The sequence below is a fragment of the Tupaia chinensis genome, unplaced genomic scaffold (genome assembly GCF_000334495.1).
Source record: "Tupaia chinensis unplaced genomic scaffold, TupChi_1.0 Scaffold000182_1, whole genome shotgun sequence".
Lineage (NCBI taxonomy): Eukaryota > Metazoa > Chordata > Mammalia > Scandentia > Tupaiidae > Tupaia > Tupaia belangeri.
In genome coordinates, this window is record NW_006159657.1 from 1,579,254 (window position 1) to 1,594,556 (window position 15,303).

Genomic DNA, 15,303 nt, shown 5'->3' on the forward strand with positions numbered 1-15,303 from the left:
CTCAGGACTGTCACCACTCTCGTTTCTTTTTCTTTCTCTATTCCCCTGTCCTGATCACTATTATTTATTAAAGACTTTGAAGGCTAGGTCCGTGAGTTCAGACTGAAGGATCTGAGGGCCTTTGTAAAAAAATTTGGGGGAACCAGCAGTTGGTGTAATGGCTATGTCACTGGACTCCCACGTGGTTGACCACGGTTCGCGTCCCGGACCCGGTGGCTTAAAACTCACGCCGGGTGCGTGTGTGTGCATGCCCAAGATCCCGAGAGGAGAATGGAGGAGAAGGGATTGCAGCGTGACCATCCCCCCTGGGGGTGATTTCTCATTTTCTGTCCTCTGTCTCTCTCTGTCTGTCTGGCGAGCGCAAGCGCCATATAGCGAAAATCTCTCAAAAAAAAAAATTTTGTAGCTTACATTGAATATTAGGGGCTGACAGGGAGACGAACTATATTGCAAGGACAGATTAGCCCTCTCTGACATCTGGATGTAAGTTAATACAGAAGCAAAGGGCATCAAAAGGCCTAAAGAGGAAGAGCAGAGTTTTCATCTGTACATTGGGTAAATTTATTTAACTTTATTATAATTGATGGGCTTAGTGTGGCCCTTTTGTCACTTCAGTAAGGCAAGAGAGCATGTGGCCTTAGTGTTTACAATCTACAGACCTATGCAGATAGTCCCAATGAGGGTCTTGGTCTGAGACTGTGGAGTCAGAGCACAAGCATTGGGGCTGCCTCAGATCAAGATTATCTCCGTACTCCCTTGTTTTAGCACAAATGTAACCTCACTCTTTGGGATTAATACAAGCAGAGAAAAAGATGTGAATGTCTCCCCAGGATAGATCATGAGACTAAGTGAAGTATTTTAATTTCTTAGTAAATTTAGTTGGGATGAAAGAGAAACTGTCAAGTTTAGCTTCAATTTGAGAGAGGTGAGACGTTGAAAACAGGCATGGAGTTGGATAATTCCTTCAGCTCCTGTAATATTAAGGGAGTGGTAAGAGAGACACAGACGTGGTAGAAGGTTCATGAGTAGGGAGAATATGTTAGGTTGAAGATCCTGCTGGGGGCGAAAAACGGAGAGGGGAGGACACCAGCTGGGGGTTTTGGGTTTTGGTTTAGAAAGGTTGCAAAGAGGCATCAGAGGAAGAAAAGGTAGGTGGAGGTGACATAGGAAAGGGATTCGTAGTCAGAAAGATCAGAAAAGTGAAAAGAAGAATCCTCTGTAGGGACAGTGGAAGGGGGTCACAAAGAAGGATTTGAAAAGTGGTATAGGGTTGGCAGAGAGTAGGACAAGTACAGAGAAAGAAAAAGTCCTGGAGAAAGGAAACCTCAGACTCTTGCCATTACACTAGAGGAAACTGTCAAGGCTGTGAAGAGTTTAGAAATCGAAAGAGTCATTGTTTTGGCTACTACCAGATTAAGTTACAGATAAAGATGACATGGTAGACCTTGATTTTATCTCCAGAATACACCGCGTGGAGGTTTTTTCGGGAAAGAGACCGAAGGGGTAACTTCTGGAATATGTGATTGGGTGTTGCCCCTGGTGGAAGAAGTGAGAGGACAAGAGACCAGAGGAATTTAGCAGACAGGTGTCTCCAAGTCCAAAAATTCTCTCTGACAGCAGCGGACTGCACTTGAAGGGAGCATGCCCCAATTCAAGAGAGTCAGAAAGGGATCTGGTCCCAAATGGTAGAGGAAGGTGCTGACCTAGTCAGGTAGACAGGGACCCTAAAAATATTGCTAAGGTATGGGCCCAAGATAGAGTCACAAAATGGCTAAGTTTTGAAACAGAGGCAGCAATGGCTCTGTGTTTGCCCTAGGCAGCATAACTTAGACCTAAAACAGGCTTTTTCCATGCCCCACCACATTCCAAAAGTACCATGTGGGGCTGAGAAAAACTTACATTGTGTGTGTGTGTGTGTGTGCGTGTGTTTAATGGAAAGTTCTGTAGATGTCTATCAAGTCCATCTGATTTATGCTATCATTTAGGTCCTGGATCTCTTTGCTTATTTTTTGTCTCGCTGACTTGTCTAAAGGAGATAATGGGTGTTGAGATCTCCAACAATTATTGTATTACAGTCTATCTCTTTTAGATCTTGTGGTCTTTTCTTTACATATTTGGGTGCTCCTAAATTTGGTGCATAGATATTTGTAAGTGTTATATCTTCTTGGTGAATTAGTCCTTTTACTACTATATTATGCCCTTTTTGTCTCTTCTTATGGCTTTTATCTTAAAGTCTATTTTTGTCCGAAATTAGCATAACGATTCCAGCTCTTTTCTGGTTTCCATTTGCATGAAATACCTTTTTCCAGCCTTTACTTTTAGTCTATGTCTGTATCCATGAGATGGTTTCTTGTAGAGAGCAAATGACAGGTTTCTCATTTTTAATCCAGTCCGCAAGCCTGTGTCTCTTGATAGGAGAATTTAATCCATTAGCATTCAATGTTATCAATATTTCCATACTTGTTCCTAAAATTAAGTTGGCCATTTTCTTGGTTGTTTTTTGCTCTCTTGTTGCTGTCTGTCTCTTTAGTTTTCTTGGCATAGTACTCCTTTCAGAGTTTCTTGAAGAGCTGGTTTAGAGTTGGTAAATTCTATCAGGTTTTGTTTATCCAAGAACGTTTTTATTTTCTTTTCCCATATGAAGGATAATCTTGCCAGGTAAAGTATTCTTGGTTGAAGTTGTTTTTCATTTAACACTTTGAATATATTTCCCCATTCTTTCCTTCCTTGCATTGTATCTCATGAGAGATTCAGTGTTAGCCTGATGGGATAGCCTTTGTAGATGATTTGACGTTTCTTTCTTGCCAATCTTAGTATCTTGTCTTTGTCTGTCGTTTTGGTCAATCTAGCTATAATTGCCATGGAGAGGATCTTCTTGGATTGATTCTACCTGGGGTTCTTTGTATTTCTTGGGTCTGTATGTTTGAATGCCTCTCCAGACTTAGAAAGTTTTCTTCCAGGATTTAGTGGACTAGATTATCCATGCCCTTATTAGATTCTTCACCTTCTGGTATACCAATTATTGGGATATTTGGGCATTTCAAGGTATCTAGTATTTCTTGTATATAATACTCAGTTTTCTTGGCTGTTTCTTGAGTATTTTGATAACTTTTTCTAAGTTAGAAGCTTTGTCTTCTACTTCCAAAATTCGATCTTCTGAATGGTCTAACCTGCTTTTAATGCTTTTGAGGAAGGTCTTAATTTCCTGTATTATAGCCTTCATATCTAACAGTTCTGTTTGGTTCTTTTTTATGGTGTCCAATTCTTCTTTGATGTCGTGAAAGGACTTCCTCATCTCTTGGAGCTCAATATCTCTTTTCTCTTGCAACTCATAGAATTTTGTTACCATAAATATTCTAAATTCTTGGACATACGAACAGCCAAAAAGCATATGAGGAAATGCTCAACATCCCTCATCATAAGGGAAATGCAGATAAAAACCACAATGAGATACCACCTAACCCCTGTCAGAATGGCAAAGATTAAGAATATAAAAAGTGATAAGTGTTGGCGGGGATGTGGTGAAAAGGGAACCCTCCTACACTGTTGGTGGGAATGTAAACTAGTTCAACCACTGTGGAGAACAATATGGAGGTTCCTCAAAGATCTACAAATAGAACTACCATTTGATCCAGCAATCCCACTTCTGGGTATTTACCCAAAAGACAGGAGAACGCTCAGTCAGAAAAGTGCTTGCACATCCATGTTTATTGCAGCATTATTCACAATTGCCAAGACATGGAACCAACCTAAATGTCCACAAACTGATGAATGGATTGGAAAAGTGTGGTATATATACTCTATGGAATACTACTCAGCCATAAAAAATAACAAGACCCTGGAATTTGATAGAAAATGGTCAGATATGGAGGATCTATTGCTGAGTGAAGTAAGCCAGGCTATGAAAGAAAGATATTGTATGTATCCACTCAATATATACCGACTATCCGCACTCTATAATAGAGAGCAAAAATTCGGAGGACATAAACACAGTGAAGGTACTTAATGAGAATAGGACAGTGTGGAATGGGGTAAGTGAAGAGAAGAGGATAGAGAAAGATAGCAAGTGAACAATAGAGAGACAGGACGTTAGTGAGAAACAGATAGGGGTTATTAACTGTTGATGATGACATGTATAGTATTCTCAACTGGATTGGTCTGAGAAGTATTTCATGATGGGCAAAGTATTTTTACAAGCAAAACGAGAAATAGCAATTGACTGTTTTATAAAAATAATTAGAATAATAAAAATAATGATTGGGGAAAACAGAAAAGATATGGAATGTAGAAGTGGGGAGATTAATGTCTCTGTACTGACTGACATGCATGGCATTCCCTTTTGAAAAAACAATGTAATACAATGTAAAGTTATATGTAATCCAATGTAATATAAAGAAGATTATAATGATAATAAAAATAAAAATTAAAAAATAAAAAATAAATATTCTAAATTCTTTCTCTGACATTTCAGTGATATCCTCTAATAGTTCCCTACATGGAGACAAGTTACAGTGTTCCCTTACTGGAGATATATTACTTGATTCTCTCAGCCTTGAGGCTCTTCTACGATTCTTAGTCATTTGGGAATGTATTAACTTCTGCTTAACTTGTTAGAAAAGGATTGTGAAACTGTGAGCCAATGCATTCCCTTACTGTGAAATAATTCAGTGCTATTTTCTCCCTTCTACTGTGTTCTCCAGTGTAGAAAAAGCAGGAGTTTTGTGATTGGACTTATAAGAAGAATTTCACTATTTTTGCAACTACTACAGTGTAGTACAAAGAATTCCCTAAAACTCACAATGTTCAGAATTTATCTACTATGCACATAGTAATCACTAGTCAGTGGGTAAGGGCTGAGCAGTATAACAAGACTATAAGGTACAAGAAAAAGAGTAGGAAATAGAAGAAGAAAAAGCAAAGAAAAAAGAAGAAAAGTACTACAAGAAAAAGAGAGGAAAAAAATAAAAATGATGTCACAGAAAATGAAATTGGGTTAAAAAATGGAAAGCTACGTGGCGCACTTGTACGCCGCGTGAAGGCCCAACCCAGACAGAGGTGGAGGACCCTGGAGGCTTTCTATCTAGGTTTAGGAAGAAGAGATCTATTAACTCGAGAAAGTCACAAACAAGGCAAAAAAGCTATTTTGCTTTTTTTTTAAAAAAAAAAAAAAAAAGACAGAAAAAAGTTAGAAGGTACAGAGCAGAATAAGAGGGAGAAACTTACATACCTGACAGGCACTGGGGTCTGCAGGGGTGCTCTGGCTTGAGGAGTACTTTGCAGCCCTGAAGCTCCAGAATAGTTTTTAAGGCATGCATATACTATACAATAATCAAATCAAGGACATAACACATTCATCTTCTTCAACATTGAATATTACATCATGTTGTACACATTTGCTAATAGTTTCTTTTTTTAATTTAGTGATATTTATTATGTTTATTATTTATTCAATTGTCTATATTTTTTTATTCTTCTGTGATGCACCATCCTGTAACCTCTTCTTATTTTTTCTTTTTTTGGAGAGGTTTTTGCTATAGGGCGTATTCGCTCACCAGAAAGACAGAGAGAGAGACAGAGAGACAGAAAGCGAGAAATCACCCCCTAGGGGGGATAGCCACGCTGCAATTCCTTCTCCTCCATTCTCCTCTCGGGATCTTGGGCACATAAGCACTTGTGCCCGGCGTGAGTTTAAGCCACTGGATCCGGGACTCAAACTGCGGTCGACTACGTGGGAGTCCAGCAATATAGCCATTACGCTAACTGCTGGTCCCAACCTCTTCTTATTTACAAGTATTCTCGTGCCTATAATAAATTTTCTCAAGAATCTCTTCCCACAACCAAGACTGTATTCTTTATTCTGTGTAGTCTGGTGTCTCTTTTCCTTTCATTTGTGCTACTGTAGTGTTTTGACAGGCAACATGGAGCCAAAGTTTTTTTTAAACCTGCATGTTTTTGCAGATTATCTGTGTTTGGGGCACTTCTGCAACACTTAGCCAGGTTGTTTACAACTCTAAATATTGTAAAGCTCTAAAGATTAACCACATGTGAAATTATAGGGTCTCATCAAGTCTTAACATTCATTATGACCTTGGCAAAAACAGAACTTTCTAAATTCCCCAGTATCCATAGTTGGTTTCCAGAGCCTTAATCTTCAAATAATCTTTATCACCAAATTTTCCTCCCAGGGTTTTTCATAACTACTGTTTGCTCAACTGTAATCTTTTGTTGTTCATTTGACTTTTTTAAATGCCATTTTCTTTCTTTCTCTTTTCCTTTCTTTCTTTCTCTGTTTCTTCCTTCCTTTCTCCCTTCCCTCCTTCCTTTCTTTTCTTTATTTCTCTCTTTTTTTCTTCTTTATTGTTACTCTTCAATTTTATCAGAGAGAGACATAGAGAACGGGAGAATGAGAGAGAAAGCCACCAGGTTCAGGACTCAAACCTCAGTTGGCCATATGGGAGTCCAGCACTTTAACCATCATGCCACCTGCTGACCCTAGCCTTTTTCTTTTTTCCAGTAATTACTTTATTTATTTATTTATTTATTTATTTTAATTTGACCAAAGAGGGACAGAATAAGAGAGAAAGAGAGAGAAAGTGAGAAGATGAGCTGTCCAGGACTTGAACCACAGTTGGCCATGTGGGAGTCCAGCCCCCCTAACTACCACATCACCTGCTGGCCCTCATTTGCCTTTTAATGTTTATAAATAATGCCTTCTGTGTAGCACTTCTCTGCTCTTAGAGAGTTCTAAGTCAAGTGCCTGTGTCAGTTCTTCAAAGAGTCCCAAGATAGATCAATATAAATAAACCTTCGGGGGAAAAATTCTGCTCTGCTCCCCACAGAACCGGAGATCTGATCCCACATAGAAAATATAGGTTACTAGATTCAGTCACTGCCAAGCCATGGAAAGTGGTAGAGTAAGGGCAAGTCATAATACTGCAACTATGGCCCTTGTGTGTTTTAATTTGCCTCTATTTTGAATAATCATTCAGCTGGTTACTGTAAACCTTTGTGTTTTTTTTGTTTGTTTGTTTTTCTAGAGGTCTGGCGAGTTGATTTAAGTCTTTGCTCATTTCTTTTAGTGTTATGTTCCATTATATTACACATGTACACTTTTTAATGTTCTTCCTTCTCTTTCATATTACCATGCTTTCATCTAGGATCATTTTTCTTCTATCTCAACAATTCCCTTTATTATTTTAGTTCAGTCTTTTTGAAAACAAATTATTCTATTTTGTTGTTTGTTTTTCTTGTTTTGGTCTGAAAACATCTTTTTAACCTGTATTTTTTGAAAGAATTTTTGTGAGTATAGGAGTCTAGGTTGGTAAATTGTTTTTGTTTTTGTTTGTCATTGTAGTGTCTTGTGAGGTTTCTTCTCTGGAGGGTAAGCCAAAACAAGATACTGGGAGTTGGAAAAATATGTGAGGCACTGTTGGTACTAATGTCTTATGTTTATTTGATTGAGTTCAGGATGAGCTCACAGTGCTCCTGTCAACAGATGCACCTTCCTTTTTACCTTCCTTTTTAAAGCATGTGCAGACAATAGTGGCTCATTGCCAGAAGCGAAGCTATATAAACAGACATATGTATATTATTATTTTTTCTTTTCTTTTTTAAATCTATTTATTTAGTCATTCACTGTACATCAATACAGTATTCAAAATGAGATTTCCATTCAGTATACATTTTATATCGACTCAATCAAGGATATTACCATACATATTATCATCAAGAAATAATTTCCTATTTCTCGTTTCTTATAAATTTTGCTTTATTTCCCCTGCTTGACTCCCTATCTCTCACCCTCTGCCAACTGCCCCCCTTCTCCCACACTGTCTCTGGTATGTACAGTTGCTTTCCGTACCTTTTTTTTTCACATTTTGATTCACTAAAGATCTTAGTTAATTTAAAGACTTCCAATAGCCAGCAGAGCTGATATATACATATTTATGAATGCATATCTGACTTTAGGCATAAACAACAATGAGTAAAGTGAACATATTATAAAGTAGCCTCTTGCTGGGGCTATATAGCTTACTGCAATCATTAAATAAGTATTAATAGGCCATTTTTGATGCATTTTTTTTTTACTTTCAAAAAAAGTTTTTGTTTTAATAGATCAAAATAAAAAATGTTAGGAGAACCTTGCTCAAAACTTAAAGCCAGGAGAAAAGGTTAGGATTCAGTTCAAATAGTAGGTAGATGAACCTATCAACAGCTCAAGAGAAAACAAAAATCCTTAAATATGGAAATCAAAGCATTGAAGAAAATCAGTAATGTTTGAGTCTAAAGTCAAATTCTATTTCACTAGTTCAGACTCACGTAATTAATCTCTCTTCTATTGAATTTGCAGTGTTACTGTGTGCATGACTGCCCGAGAGTCTAAGAGGAGAAGGGATTGCGGCATGGACATCTCCCTGGGGAGTGATTTCTTTCTGTCTCTCCACCAAGAGAGGTTCTTGATTACATTTAATCTATTCTCATGGAATTAAGTTTGGAGGTTATACTAAGAAGAATGAGAGAATATCTTAAGAGGGGGGATAATTGAGTGCCATGCAATTATTCAAGTGAAGTCATAACCACCCAAAATACAGGAGGTTCAGTGATTTGGAGCATGAGGGATCGATCGCCCGAGAAATTTCCCAGGCACTACCAGTTAGCCCAAATAGGCATTGTATAGAGAATACCTGTGAATGTAATTCAAGTTAGGCTGAAGGTTCTATGGATTTCTCCTTAGTGAAGAGCACACTTCCAAAATTAGTACTGGAGTTAATGAACAAAAGAGGAAACGTCTACATTCAGGGAGCTCAGGAACCAGTTAATTTTGGCTACAGTACAGTGAACTGCATGGAGCAATGTTCCTCCATTGTTAGAGTTCCTTTGTTCTCTTGGGAGTTCCTTACCTTTAGGGGCTCTTTGAGCTGTTTACATAAGCATCACCTGTGAATTTCGAGTTTTTGGAATGTCTTACCTCTCTGAGGCCATGAAGAAGAATGGGATTCCTTTGTATCTTTAAGGGCATTGAGTCCTTTTGGCATTGTGTGAAACTAAGGATCTTCAAAGCAGGAATTACATGTGATGGCCTCTTCTAAAAGATGAATGTCACCAACATTTCAGAAAGAAAAACTACACAAACTCAGGATCTCACTGATTAAAGACTGATTTGTCTCTTGGAATCATTTTATGCAAAGGGAATGCTCCTCTGATTCGTTTCTTCTGAAACACGCCTTCAATCTTGGGTATTTGCTATCCAGGCAACCTATCCTTTAGATGCTTTGACAGAAGCATTCTAGATAGAACACCCATGAGGCAGACCCTGGCTGGTAATAAGATAAACTAGATAGCAAAAATGGAGTCATGATAAAATGATGACAAAAGAAATGGAATTTGAGACTGATCAGCTCACTCCAACCTGATAGGAACCTACATTCCTCCTTGCCCTTTGTCTCTCTAGGCAAAACAAATGTTGTAGCCCTAAGGCACACAAAAAAAGACAATTGGAGTCAAAACCCAAGGCAGGAAAACCCCTAAATTTGAAATTTAAATATCTGGGCTGGGGGGGGGCGCGCAGCAAGTGGTGTGGTGGTTGAGGTGCTGGATTACCACATGGCCAACTCTGGTTCAAGTCCTGGATCTAATGGCTTACTTTCTCATTTTCCATCTCTTTCATCTCTCTGTCTCTCTCTTTCTCTCTGTGTATGTCTCTCTTTGGTGGGCACACATGTCCTGTAGCAAATTAAATAATAATAATGATAAGTAAAATTAAATAAATTATATACATATATACACACATATATCTATACACATATATGTCTATATATACACATATCTATCTATCTATCTATCTATCTATCTGTGTGTGTGTGTGTATGTGTGTTCATCTGGGTCTAATAAAAACGATAAAATGATAAGTTTGACTCCATGGGATATTGCTGCCCAAAGAGATAATCAAAAACAAGAGAGTCACACTTCCGCGCAAAGGACAATCCTAACCCCCCAAGGCAATCACACTCCCTACTTAAAGGATGTAAATGAACCACTACAGGCCACAACTAAGAACAAAGGGCATACATATCAAAGAGCTGAGGCAACCTAAGAAGTCTTGTAAATATTAACTTCCCTGAAAAGGGTCTATAAAAACTCAGGTGTTTAGTCCTTTAGTCCTTTCTCAATTGCTGCTCAATTGAGAACTCCCCTTTTACTCTGTGAAAGACTTTTTCTTCCTTCCCTCACTGAATAAACTCTGCTTGTTTACCTACATCTGTGTCTCTCACTCTTTGTGAGCTGCAGACAAGAACCTGCGTCCTGCTGTGGGTGCAAGGCCTGATCATCCCTGCGCCTGAGTTTCCTGCATCACCAGTTCCAGTGCTATTCTCTAAAATGGATACTGGTAAAACAATGTCTGGAGCAGGGACCCCTTGAATTCAGTTAGCCCAAGGGTTCAGTGGTCTTCCAGTTTTCATTGTAGAAGCACAAGAATATCTTGGTTTAGTAGCTAAAAGGCTGGTGTGCACCAAGAAACTCTTTAGTCCTGCTTATTGGGCTTTTATGCGTCAATTCAAAAATTTGCAGTTGCGGTGTGGTGTGCAGCCGGTGGTGTGCTGTGGTGTGATCTGCAGCTGGTGGTGTGGTGGCTAAGGCACTGGATTCCCACATGGTCAACCATGGTTTGAGTTCTGGACCTGGCAGCTTGAAAATCATGCTGGGCCTATGTGCGTGTGACGGCAGTTGTGGACACACTTGACTCAACCTAAGAGGAAACACAGAGAAAGAGACACAGAGACAGAGTAGCGGAGGGCACAGGCAGCCTGAGCCCGGTCAGCCTGAACCTGCCTGTGCACCCAGACAAGCTGAGCGGCTTTATTTATAGGGCAAAGCAACACTACAGAGTGTATTTTGTGACCTTCCACAGAGAAGTTGAAGTTTTACAGGCATAGAAAACAAGTTACATATCCTCCAAGGTTAGATATACTGGCACCAGGTGCATCTCCCAATTACAACAAAAGTAAAGAAATCTCCCGTGAATTACTTATCTAGAGAAGAGAAACCTATCTGCAGATGTGGGGAGTACATCCTTTCGCATACATCAAAGGGTTAATTGTTACGCTATAGTGATTACAGGAAGCAGAACAGGGGTTGGTCTTTACACAGTAGAGTCAGGATGTTTCCGGAGCTCTGCAGATTTTCCCCCAAAGCAGCTCCTGTAAATTCCACCGGTTACTCTGCCTGCAGTAATGGTCAAGGAAAGGACAAGCAGCAAGGCTTTTGCTATAGCTTGAAAGAGACAGGTGGGGCTTCCTCAGAGCATGTCCCCACATCCTCAGGGCTTCTCTCAAAACATGACCCTACATGCGTGTATGCCCAAAATTCCAAGAGAAGAATGGAGGAGAAGGGAGTGTGGTGTGGCCATTGCCAATGGGGATGATTTCTCAATTTCCCTCTGTCTCTGGCAAGCACACATGCCCAGTGATTAAAAAAAAAAAGACAGACAGTTGTTATCAAAGGAAATACACACACTGCCCAGGCTGTGATACTCTGAAGGCTCAACAATTTATAAAATCCAGTATCAGGAGCCAGAAAAGTGCAGAGCATAAGGTATAGAATATGAAGAGACTTCTGGAATTAAAATAATTGACAAAGCTTGGACTAGATTGTCATTTTAGAGAAAACACTTGTAAGCCAATGTCAACAGAAAATAACCAACTCTAAAAAATTAAAAATTAATAATTAATGCTGTTTATTTCTAAGCAGAATACGAGTGACCTAGGCACAGAGAGAAGGCAAAACATGTCTTTCTCTCAGTGTGATCAAGTACAGGGGTTCCTTTTATTTGATTTTGAGAGTGAGAGACTGAGTTTGGAATTTAGTGAAAAGTTTTTCGATTGGTCTGGCCCAAAAAGGGGGAATATGTGGAAGTGGGTCTTGTAGGTTATAGGTGGGTTTACAGTTTTTAGGGTAGTGATTGGAAAAGGAAGGTTGCTGAGATCAGAAAGGAATGTACTTTAACAGTGATAAGGAGGCTTAATATACATCATAAAGGTACTCCAATACTAGGCCAAGAACAGGATGTAGGAAAAACCCTGTTACTATTGGGTCAAAATGGTCTGTCAACATCTGTGGGTGTGACTCCCCCAGGCCACCCAGAAAAGGACTTTGGAAAAATAGGAAAAAGCAGTCAGACTTCTGTACACACCAGGCCATTGGAAATCATATTTCCCTAGATACACTCCATTCTGAGACTTAGAGGTTCTTGATTACTTTCAATAAAGTCTTACTGGATGAAGTTCAAAGATTATATCATGAAGAGTGAGAATGTCTTAAGTGAAGGAGAATGGAGGGACATGCACTTCTTTAAGTGGATGTAACTTTTTTAAAAAAATAATTACTTACCTTATTTATTTATTTATTATTATTAATCTGACCAGAGAGAGAAAAAAATGAGAAAGTAAGCTGCCACATCCAGGATTCAAACTTCAGTTGGCCATGTGGGAATCCAGTGCCTTAACCACCACACCATCTGCTGGTTCCAGTAACTCTCTTTTTTTTTCTCTCTACATAGTTACATTATTTTATTTGTTATGAGGCAGGAAATGGCCAGTCAGGCCACCTGTGATATAGAAGATAAGCAACACAGGTCAGCAGTCGAAGAAGGGGAGGATACTCAGCAGCTGAAAGCTAGCTGAGGGGAGGTTGTCGTGTCGCAAGGCATGGAAATAGCTGTGTCCGCGATCTCTGTCTAAGAATAGGGAACAGAAAGTGACACAGAGACAGAGTAGCAGTGGACACAGGTAGTCCAAGCCTGAGCCGCCCAGACAAGCTGAACGCCTTTATTTATAGGGCAAAATAATACTACATATGTGTATTTTGTGACATTCCACAGATATAGTTGATGACTATTTTTTTTGAGAGAGTTTTTTTGTTTTTGTTTTTTTTTTTTTTTTGCTATAGGGCATGTGCACTCACCAGAAAGAGAGAGAGAGATAGAGAGACAGAAAGTGAGAAATCATTCCCAGAGGGGGGTTGGCCTTGCCACAATCCCTTCTCCTCCATTCTCCTCTCAGGATCTTGGGCACGCACGCACACGTGCCGGTGTAAGTTTAACCCACCAAGTGCGGGACTCAAACCATAGTCGGCTACATTGGAGTCCAGCGACACAGCCATTATGCCAACTGCTGGTCCCAGACAAAACTGATGTTTTACAGACATAGAAAACAAGTAATATATCTACCAAGGTTTAGATATACTGGTGCCAGGTGTATCTCCTGGTTATGGCAAAAGCAAATAAATTTCCCATAAATTACTTACCTAATGAAGTGAAGCCTATCTGCAGATGTGGGGAATACGATCTTTTGCATACATCCAAGGGTTAATGGTTACGCTAAAAGATTACAGGAGGCAGAGCAGGGTTAGTCTTTATGTGGTGGGGTCAAGATGTTTCTTGAGGGGACCAGCAGTTAGCGTAATGGCTATGTTGCTGGACTCCCATGTAGTCGACCATGGTTCAAGTCCTGGACCCGGCGACTTAAAACTCATGCCAGGCGTGTGTGCGTGCGTGCCCAAGATCCCGAGAGGAGAATGGAGGAGAAGGAATTGCGGCATGGCCACTGCCCCGGGGGGTGATTTCTCGCTTTCTGTCTCTCTATCTCTCTCTGTCTGTCTGGAGAGTGCACGCACCTTAAAAGCAAAAACCTCTCCCCCCCCCTAAAAAAAAAAAAAGATGTTTCTTGAGCTCCCCGGATGTTTCCCCAGAGCAGCCCCTATAAATTGCACCAATTGCTCTGCCTGCGTGAAGGGTTAAGGCAAAGACAAGCCAAAGGCTTCTGCCATAGCTTCAAAGGGACATGTGACATTAGCTCAGAGCACGTCCCTGATGTCTGCTCAGAACATGTCCCCACATCCACATAGCTTTTCTCAGAACATGTCCCTACATAGTGATAGAATAAAATGTAACTGCAAGTAACCTAACTACATGCTTTCTCGCTTCTGTATTCTCGCTTCTGTACATATGCTTGCACTATTAAGGGTCAGAACCCTTCCCCGGCAGAGAAGGGTTACTCAGTTGTTGTTTAACTTCCTGCATTCTGGCCCATATGGAGAAACTAGTAAGCCAGATATATGACACATATAAAAAGAACCAGATATCGATGGAATGCCTCTGAATAGCTCTTCAAAGGACAGGATGAGCCGGTTACTGACCACCCTGAGAATCTAATCCTGGCCTTGTACAACAGCTGTAACATCACCACCTACACAAACAGGAAGATGGACAATAAAGAGAACGTGATGGTTGGGACCCTCATTCCCTTGACCCGCAGCCCCTATCCCACATAAATCATCCCCCATCCCTTTCTTCTTCCTCCCTGCATTTGCCTATATAACCAAAGTATTCCCTCGCTCGGGGCTCCACTTCCTGCTGGGTCTGTTGTGACTAGGAGTGGAGTCCTAGCGCGCTAGCAAATAAAAACCTCCTGTATTTTGCAGCAAGGTCTGACTCTTGTGGTTGTTGGGGTCGCCGTGATATCTCTCAGACTGTAGGGTCCACCGACCTATAAGTTGGGGGTCTTACAATAGCTGAATTTTGAATTCCGTATGGTCTGTAACCATTGTAGCCTTTCCCCCTCTGTGCCATCTGTCACCCATGCTTACGTGCTTACCATATTTGCCTTCCCTGTTAGAAACAAAAATAACTTCTTACTCCACTCAAAATCAAGGCCCAGAGTTTGGGTTCTGAATCTGAATTCCTCTGGGTCTGCCAGCATAATAAACCTGAGTTATCCTACTCTTCGTGTGCCGTTTGGTTTCTCGATGGTCTGCTTCTGCAACAGATATTTGATTTCATGATAAAACAAGTTTAAAAATCCAATAGCTTAGAGAACTTCAATGACAGAATTGAAAAGAACCAACTTTCCTCAACTTTCTGTGTTAGACCAAAGACTAGAAGCATAACTAGACTCATATGTCACATAAATGGAATTATCATATGAGGCTATGTGGAGATATGTTTAAGATGAAAATAACTGGATTATTTCTGAAAAATACAAACATCTAAAAAATGTTGCTGGCTGACATGCAAAAAATATAGAAGTCTATAGTTCAATACTGTTAAGACTTAACTGTTGGTGGGTATATAGCCTTCTCTGGGTAAATCTGCAAACATTTGCTGGCACCTACTGAGAATTATGTTTGTGCTTCCAGCTTGTAAACTCCTTGTGGGATGGGACAAGGACCTTATCTTTGTCATCTGCTTATCTCACTATTTGCATATAGTAGGTGTGGGAGGCTGTGCACCAGCGAGTCTGCTGAGGC